The sequence below is a fragment of the Podarcis bocagei genome (genome assembly GCF_964188305.1).
Source record: "Podarcis bocagei genome assembly, chromosome: 9".
In the NCBI taxonomy this organism is placed as follows: domain Eukaryota; kingdom Metazoa; phylum Chordata; class Lepidosauria; order Squamata; family Lacertidae; genus Podarcis; species Podarcis bocagei.
Window position 1 is genome coordinate 59,895,021 of NC_138134.1, and position 9,307 is coordinate 59,904,327.

A 9,307-nucleotide genomic window follows, 5' to 3' on the forward strand; every position below is an offset into this window, starting at 1 on the left:
TTCAGTCTTAGGGCCCAATCAGGTTCATGTGGGGGAAGGCTGTCCTTGAAATGACTGTGCCTCAGACTGTTGATACAACCTGGCTTAGATATGAATTAGTTAAAAGGTGTTTTTAAAAAATGTTGAGATGTGCAAACAGTTGCCAGTGACCTTTTCAGAACCATAGAAGGTTAAGCCTGTGTCCTTAATCTGCTTGCCTAACACATTTTTATTCCACTCTTCTTCTAAGCAGCATCATGTGACATATTAGGCTTCCTGATCTTATAACCCTGGCACTCCTGTAAGGTAGCTTCGCCCAAGAGAGAGAAGGTGTCTTTGAGGTTAGTTAGGCTAAGAGACAATGGCTGACCCTTGGCCACTCTCAGATTTGCAGCTGAATGAGTTTCCTAGCTTAGTCTTCCCAATCCAAGTTCAGCATTCTATTCACTGAAATGCACTGCCTTGCCTTCTTCCACAAATAATTACATAGCCCATTTAATGGCAGTTCTGGCTTCTTAATGCCCTGCTGGCTTAGATTTCAGGCCTGTCGGTCCTGACTGATGCTGATATAGGATGAAAGACTTCAGAGCATCCAAAATGCCAGCTTTAAAAATACTCCACTGTTTCTCTGTGGCTTCCAATTAAGTACATGCCAAAAGAGGAAGCTTTCAAACCCCACAACTTGCCCTTGGATCTTTTCCAAGGAAAATGGCAACAGGCGAAGCTAGTTGCAGAAACACCTGGGAATGTTGCAGAGATGAAGCATCTTTGTGAAGAGGTTTTGGGGAATTGTTTAGGCATTGGGATGAGGATTTTGGAACTGAATTTTCAGCTGTAGCTTAAAGAAGCAAGTCAGAGGACACAAACAAAACTGCATGTTCACCTTAGTGTTGATAAATGAGTAGAGTGATTAAGCTAATCCATGGACCCTGGCTGACAATCAATCAAACATCAGGGACTCATGAAGATTATGCTTGTTAATCACCACTTGCATGTTGTTATAACAAAATTACAGAGTCAGAATCAGTGTATAGGGAATGCATTACTGCAAATTCTGTATTAGCATCACAGCTCTCTCTCTCTCTCTCTCTCTCTCTCTCTCTCTCTCTCTCTCTCTGTGTGTGTGTGTGTGTTACTCTTATACCATAGCTGCAATCTTACTGTATGACCATTTTCTATTCAGTATAATCATTTTCTATATTCATGCTTGTGTGTACAACATAGAAAAATGATTTATTATTGGATATTATTTAGCAGAATGGATACTATGTTGATGTGTTCATAGCAAGGCAGTTGCTTAAATAGGTTAGAGACAACCTAGTACTTGCAGTGACTTCATTTGTCCACATTAATCCTTTATTACCCTTGGATCTCTCCTTTTCCCTTGTCATTTTCTGTACAATCAAGACTGTAAGAACCTGGGGTGGGGTTAAAGACTTGTCTTGATTAGGAAATTATGTGAAATGCCATGTGCACTGTGTACACAAATAATAATCCTTTTGCAAACCACTTTGAGGGTTTTTTTTTACAATCAAGCGGTGTAAAGTTTATGAAATAAAATAATAAATAACATGACAGGGGGAGGGTAGAGAAAGAGATGAAAGTGTATTTATTCCCTGTTGTTAAAGTGAATGAGCTGAATCACATTTTGCCATTATAATGAGAAATCGGGGTGTGTGTGTGTTCCTACAGCTTAAAACTTGAAAATGATTCTGATTTTGGTGCAGACAGAATAAGAAATGGCTGGTTTTGAATGAACCAAATGCTTGACAAGACATTTTGGCAGAGTGCAACACAGCTCTCCCTCTATTCCCCTGGAGAGGACCTGGGTGGGCAAAGTCTTCGCCTAAGTCCGCTCAGCTGCCCCGCCCACCAGGAGCCCAGCTTGATGCTAATTGCCTCCCAACACCTTGTGGAATCTTCTGGCTCCTGGCATGCCTCCAGTGACATTCTCTGCAAGGAAGTGGGAAACTTAAAATGCAGCTACTGGTATGTCATTTCCCCCCTCGATTTGGACTGAAGCTGTTTTTGGAGGAAATGTATCAAAACACAGTATTTTATAACAAATTACAGGACAGATGTGGATTTTGGTGAATGTCACGTGTACACTGCTTCCAAAAGCGGTGGAGGGAGCACACTGGATGCAGAGTACATGTGTGTGTGCATGTGGGTACACAGCCTCAGATTATCTTAACTTCAGTACAGTGGTACCTCGGGTTAAGTACTTAATTCGTTCCGGAGGTCCGTTCTTAACCTGAAATTGTTCTTAACCTGAAGCACCACTTTAGCTAATGGGGCCTCCTGCTGCAGCTGTGCCACCTGAGCATGATTTCTGTTCTCATCCTGAAGCAAAGTTCTTAACCTGAAGCACTATTTCTGGGTTAGCAGAGTCTGTAACCTGAAGCGTATGTAACCTGAAGCATATGTAACCCAAGGTACCACTGTATGTTTGCTGCATTCCTGGCATTGCAGGGGGTTGGATTGGTTGATCTTCCAGCTCTATGATTCTGTGTACCTTCAGACTGTGCCCTGAAGCCTTGAGCTAACATTTTCTGTAAGACAGACTAGCCTAAGTGACATTTCCTTCTCCGATTCCATTGTCCCACAGAAAATCACCAGACCGGAAGTGCACAAGGTATGGTAGATAAGATTTCATAATGCTCAGACTTCATCACTTCTACGAAGCCCTTACCAAATATTGAACTCCAGAAACTAGGATTATTGCCAATTCTGCAACAAATTTTGCCATACAACATAGCAGCTTTGAATGTGCGCCGCGTAAGCCAGTTCAAATCACACTTCAACCAGAAATACAGCCCTCTGGTGGATGACAATAGTACCTGACAATTGTTAGGTAGACAAAGCTGTTGTAAGGTTGACTAAGATAATATGCATGAACTGCTTTGAGCACTTGACGTGTGCTATCTGAAACATTTTCCACCATTTCTCGAAGACTGTCAACACTATTTGTTTGCACATGCAATATCATTTTTGCTTAGTGCATAGGAAGACTTCTATGAAGTGCGTCAAAGCCATTTGCTACATGAATTATGCAGTTCCTAGAGCCCTCTAAAAATAAACCACGAAAATGGGCATGAGAGGCTAGTTAGCAAGCAGTTCAGAGGGTGACCTCTTTTCCTGGTTCCTCCACATTCCATAACAATAAAAGCTCCTGATATGCTCAGTGTTAATATAAAATATCCTACAAGGCCACAGCCAAAGATTTGCCCAATTGTTTTGGTCAGCATATGAATGGTGTGAAAAGTTCTCTCCTCGATTTCCCCTCTCCTTTATACCACCTGGGCTGGGAAGCATCCACAGATCCCTAACCTCTGATCCAGCCATACTCCCCCAGAATCTTAGAATCACCAAATTGTAGAGTTGGCAGGGACCACAAGGATCATCTAGTTGAACCCCCTGCAATGAAGGAACCTTTTGCCCAGTGTGGGGCTCAAACCCACAATCCCGAGATGAAGAGTCTCATGCTGTACCAACTGAGCTATTCCTCAGCTCTAGAAGCAAGAGAGTATTTCAGGAAGCCTTGCAGCATTCTTAAAATGTTGATCAACTACTGGAAATAGTAAAGCAGTCAACATACCCGAGCAACAGTGCAACCTCATGTTCATGCAGGTTCCACAGTGGGTTCTGCTGGCTAGGCTTAGCAAGAGACTGCAGGAAAGCTTTCAGCCTTAATATGAGCTCACCCCATTTCTAAATACAGGATAGCTAAGGGGTGCGACAGAATTGGATCAATGCTGCCTTTTTGTAGCTGTGTTTAAGATTAACCACCTGAAGTGCCTTAAACCAGCAATTTACACAACCCCATCCATGCCTACTCAGAAATAAGTCCTATTGAATCCAATGGGGCGTATTCCCCAGTAAACGGATTGCAGCCTTAATCTTTTAGGATACACATTTTAAATCTGCTCAGTTCAAATATTAGGGCTAGTCACTCATACACGATTATCAAAAACATGAGATTATGGGATTGTCAGGATTCTGACAAGTACTTGCAAACTTCTGAAAATATTTCAGATTTACATGCATCCTGTAACCATTAGTGGAAAATTCCCCCAATCCCCCTTTTTAATCAGAATTTCAGTGTTGTAAATAACAAACCTTTTGTGGTCCTTGAAAACCATGGGGGTGTACATTCCCCATTCTGATGAAGCTTACTTTGTATGAGTTGAGTTTCATTTGCATGCTCAGGAACCATAATTGAGGTTAGGAAGTGTCACAATAATAAAAAGGACATATTTTTTGTCTTTCAAGCCAAGCATGAACATTGCACGTTTGGCCTTGGCTGAATACATTTAGATAACTCTGAACAATGGATGACTCATTCCTCTTTATGAATGAATTACTGCTTTTGTATTCCCGTAATCTATGCTTAAAGACTTACTGGCTTTCCATAAACTCTCAAGTTGTGTATGTATGTTATGTAATCTCTGCAGGAGGCCTTCTAAAGTGAAGTTGATTCTGTCAGGGCATGAAGCATAACATGTTACTTCCTTTTGCAGAAAGCCAAAGATGGCCAGAACTTTTAAAGAGCACCTTTAGAGGCACAATGGTGCTGGAGCATATTTTGGATAGCAATCCAATTATTCATAGGAAGCTCAAATGTATCAGTGGTACACAACTTTCAACTCAGATATAGGAGGTGGCACTTTTGAATAGCCTTACAAAGAATAATTCTTTACCTCTCTGATTAAAAAAAGAGTTCAGATTTATAGTAGCCTACATTCTCATTTCAGCTAAATTGCACATGAATGTGGTGTTGTAAGAGTTTCAGAGGTGTTCTCTAAAAGCTTTTGTTTCCTGTAAAGGAAACCCAAACTGTTTATTTTTGGATGTAATATAACTGAGACCAGAGGCAATAACTGCACTCAATCCAATAGTCATCAAGAGAATTACTAGGAGATTCTTCTTCTGGCACTGCTTAGAAGGCCCCTCAACTAAATATTCACAAATTGTACCGTTCATATATTCTTTACCATATGTACATCACTTGATGACTCATGGGTGTCAACAGCCTCTATTTTAAAATACTGTGTTTGAGGGCAAGATGAAAGATCTACTGTGATGTTTGATCTGCGATGACCCTTTCACATGTACATGTCGTCACTTGTTGGTTCTACTCACTGAGTGATGAACAAGCAAATGTCAAATTGGGCATTTATCTGAACGTGCCTGAGATCTGCTGCTACAACATGCCTTTCTCTCTGGGGTTAGGTCAGAAACTATTTTCTCCCAAGGAGCTGGAGGCAATTTACCTAGTTATTCCCTCCATTTTATCCTCACAACAACTCTGTGAAGTACGTTAGGTTGAAAGAGAGAGAGAGAGAGAGAGAGAGAGAGAGAGAGAGAGAGAGAATCGGTTGTAGTCAACTAAATCTTACTCAGAGCAGACCAAGTGAAATTAATGAAGCTAAGTTAGCCATGTCCATTAACCTCAGTGGGTCTACTCTATGTAGGGCTAGTGTTAAATATCATCTAGTGACTGGCCCAAGGTTACTCAGCAACCATAATGTTTGGTTGGGGATTTGAACTCGGGTCTCTGTCCAGTTCTATTCATCACACAGTATCTCAGTGTTAACAAATGAAGTACTAATCAGCAGTGTTGTGATAACTAGTTATTTGTACAGGCTTTGTGGGTACAGGGCTGAGTCAGCAGAGCGTGGGGAAGAAACATCTAATGATTTTTTAATGCAAATATCCCTTTTGGTCTATGGGCACATTTGCAAACCATAGAAATGGAGAAAGGGAACCCTGTGGACACCATAGAAGGTCTCTGAGGGCAAATGTGCCACCCGTGGGGGCCATATTAGCCATCCTTGGGTTTTAACTCTGCTTTAGTGGAAGGATATACTTTTGTTACTCACCTTTAGCCTTCAGAATGGGCTGAGCTGTGACTGCATGCAGAGCCATCTTTCCCATAGGGCTTAGTGGTGCTTCTCGCATCAGGGCGCTGGCCTCTCAGGGGCGCCCCAGCGAGTGGGGGAGCTGTGCGGCTTTGCCAGTGGCCTCCCCTTTCCCTGCACACCCACCAGCTGCACCCCGCCAACTATATGGCTGGTGGGTGTGCAGCTTCCTTCCCAAGCCTCCACGGGAGGAGAGCAATCCCCGCAGAGGCTTAGGCTAGAAGCTGCGCCCCGCCAACCATATGGCTGGCGGGTGCGCAGCTTCCCTTCCAAGCCAAGCCTCTGCAGGGATTACTATCCTGCAGTGGCATGGGGGAGAGTTGCGCCCCCCGATGGCTGGCAGTGCGCAGCTTTGCCCCCCCATCCATGGTAATTTGGGGGCGCTGGGCGGATATTTTGCACCCCGGTGCCACATCTGCTAAAGACAGCGCTGACTGCATGATAGCATTGGTCTTGTGGAAGTCATTGTGGCAAGCAACACTTCTCCCTACCCTGCAGCTCAAGAGAATTATGCAAGGACAGGTTATACTGTTGTGAGTACAGTGGTACCTTAGGTTAAGTACTTAATTCGTTCTGGAGGTCCGTTCTTAACCTGAAACTGTTCTTAACCTGAAGCACCACTTTAGCTAATGGGGCCTCCTGCTGCTGTTGCGCCGCCAGAGCATGATTTCTGTTCTTATCCTGAAGCAAAGTTCTTAACCCGAGGTACTATTTCTGGGTTAGCGGAGTCTGTAACCTGAAGCGTGTATAACCCGAGGTAACACTGTAGTTTGCTTGAAAAGAAGGCAAAAAAAAGAAACCTGGGAATTAAACTTCATCCAGGGAGGGCAACTTTCTGCCTTGCTGCCCCCCAACGGATGCCCATGTGTGGAACTCAGGGCTGAGCCTACCAATAAGCAGAGTGATGGGGCACCTCAGAAAGCAGATGCTGGGGTCTGGGGAAAACCTGAAAGGTATTGGAAGTTGGAGCTGTGTGTGCCACATGGCCTGCCCATAAGCTAGCTGTCTGTCCTCAGATGCAGTGGAAGATGGTGTCATTGTGCCAGTGCTGAAATAAGTTCCAATTGCAAGTGCAGTCAGTTTCTGTACATATAATGGGGGAGATGGTACTTGTCTCTTGGGATGGGCCCTTGTTGCCTTAACAATTGCATGTGCTTAAGGCTTTTAAATTTTAAATGTCATTTCTTAAATGACTGGTAGAAGATCTGAACTGGATTTTTATAGCGGAAATACACAGATGTCATGCTGACCATAGCAAATTAGTGTTCCTTAGCAACACCATGCGTGATGGCTTTTGCTTTTCTACTCATGTTGCACCATGGGAAGAAGGTTTGGACAAGCTCTTAGAAAAGAACAAGATACTACGGAATCTAGTTTTAAAGGGATGGCGGCTTGAAAGAAAAGTAGTGCATTTTCCTAACGGCTATATTTACAGAATTGTGTGGGCACTCCAGGACACTGGAATTAATGAACCTGATTCAATTGTGCTCATTAAAGATTTTAAAGTTAAAAGTACTCGTTGTTGAATTGCTAACACCATTATCTGTTCTTCCTTCTATGTCTAGTGTGAAGAGCGATTTTATTCAGGACTAGCTAAATAATATTGCTTAGATTTGATGCTATGTACAAATCTGTAGCGCAGCAACACATCATTAAATACCGAGGAGTTTTTTTTAAAACAAACAAACAAAACACACCAACATGAAGATGGCTTAGTAAGGTTGTAATTTGCAGTCAAAATCTACCAAATCCCTTTGTATCCAGAGAAAAGTTCAACCTGACACTCTCGCATAAAACAGGAACACAGTTCATTGTTCAGATTTCTTATTTCATTTGGCTGGTTTCGTATTAATGTAACCCTGTACATGTCTACCCAGTAGTATGTTTCATTGAGTTTACTAGGGCTTACTTCCAAGTAAGTACAGGATTCCAAATTCAACCACCATACTGTCTGCTTGCACTCTTTTGGCCAAAGTTTGTGTTCCTTTTTGTTCTCTTCCTTTGGACAAGACTATAATTTTTTGAAGGAAGCCTTCTTGCCTCTATTACTGTAGTTTATTTGATTCTGCTTATTAACCATGCTAGTGCCCTTTTGGTCCACATGGTACCTTTCCTGATCTCTAGTATACACACCAGTTTCTAATACAGTGCTTTTAAACATTAAGTCCAAAAGACTAAACTTACCCAACTGTGCCTGGGGTGGCGGGGAGGTACTACTCAATTTGCTTTGGGCTGTGCCTGGATCTAGATGTATCAATTTTCCTAAAGGAATAAAATCTTTTATGTAGTTCATTATCATTATCATTAATTAAATTTCTGTACTGTCATTCATCCAAAGATCACAGGGCAGTTAACAATGTAAAAACGCAAAAATACATACCATAACAACAAAAAATAACAATACCACCACCCCACAGTTTTAAAGGCCATAGATTGTTTCATTAGCCAAAGGCCTGGGAGAAGAGGAATGTTTTTGCCTGCTGCCTAAAGGGATGTAAGGAAACTGCCAGGCAAGCATTTATTGCTACTTGTGGGAAAACTACAATGTGGTCTGCATGATGATTTGTGATACAAAAGGATTGATCCAGTTCATCCTTGGCTTGATGATCTTGTTGTAGCATGTTTCTACTTGAATAGTTAACCCAAACATGAGTGGCATACTTCACTTTCAGTTGTGGCCAACAAATAGTCATTGTGGATTCAAAACACTTTCAGAGAATAGGGCAGTAATACTGTGTGTTGATGACTGGCAGCTTAAAGAAGAGATTAAAATTCAAGGACGAAGAAGAAATGCTGAGGAAGAGGGGGAAAATATATTATCACAAAGAATGAAAAAGATCATCCAAAAAGCGAAAGAGAGAGAGAGGCAGTTTTCTACAATCAATAGCACATTATTGATTTGGCTTTTTTGTTTTGTTCTGTGTGTCTACAGAGACAGAGTTTAGAACTTGGATAACTTCTTATTTGTTATTTTCTGTTTTGAGTAACTTTTGTTTACAGGCAGTGTCAGGAACTGAATAGAAAGCTCTCTTGGTTTCCAGCTAAAAGGGAATGTGCCAAGTGCATTGTGAGCTGAGAGGGAAGCAACGTAGGCATTTTAAATGCCAGACTCTATAGGCTTACAATGCAGAGGCGGAGGTCCTCATACATTTTCACAGTGTGGACTGCATTTTAAATCCAGGGATTGAGTCATAGGCGCCTCCCACTCCCCATTCACAATTGTCAATATGATACTGTGAAGTCTAGCAATTGCACAGCATCCCTTGGTAACGGACATTTCTTTATATTTCGAGAGTCTGTTATTCATTCTGCAGTAATTCTGAATGCATGTTCACAGCCAGAAGCAAGGGAAAGAAACAGTAAAAATGTTCCCAGTACATTTCCATAGCCCATCATCAAATGCATTG

General features: G+C 42.0%; 1 long non-coding RNA gene across 1 annotated transcript; it reads right to left on the minus strand.

Annotated features, from left to right (window-relative positions):
* Positions 1-1,567: 1,567 nt before the first annotated feature.
* LOC308594386 lies at positions 1,568-8,164 on the minus strand. The gene is made up of 2 exons (XR_014011416.1): positions 8,085-8,164; positions 1,568-1,932 (listed from the first exon to the last, which is right to left on the minus strand). It is a non-coding gene; the product is annotated as an uncharacterized lncRNA (long non-coding RNA).
* Positions 8,165-9,307: the final 1,143 nt, after the last annotated feature.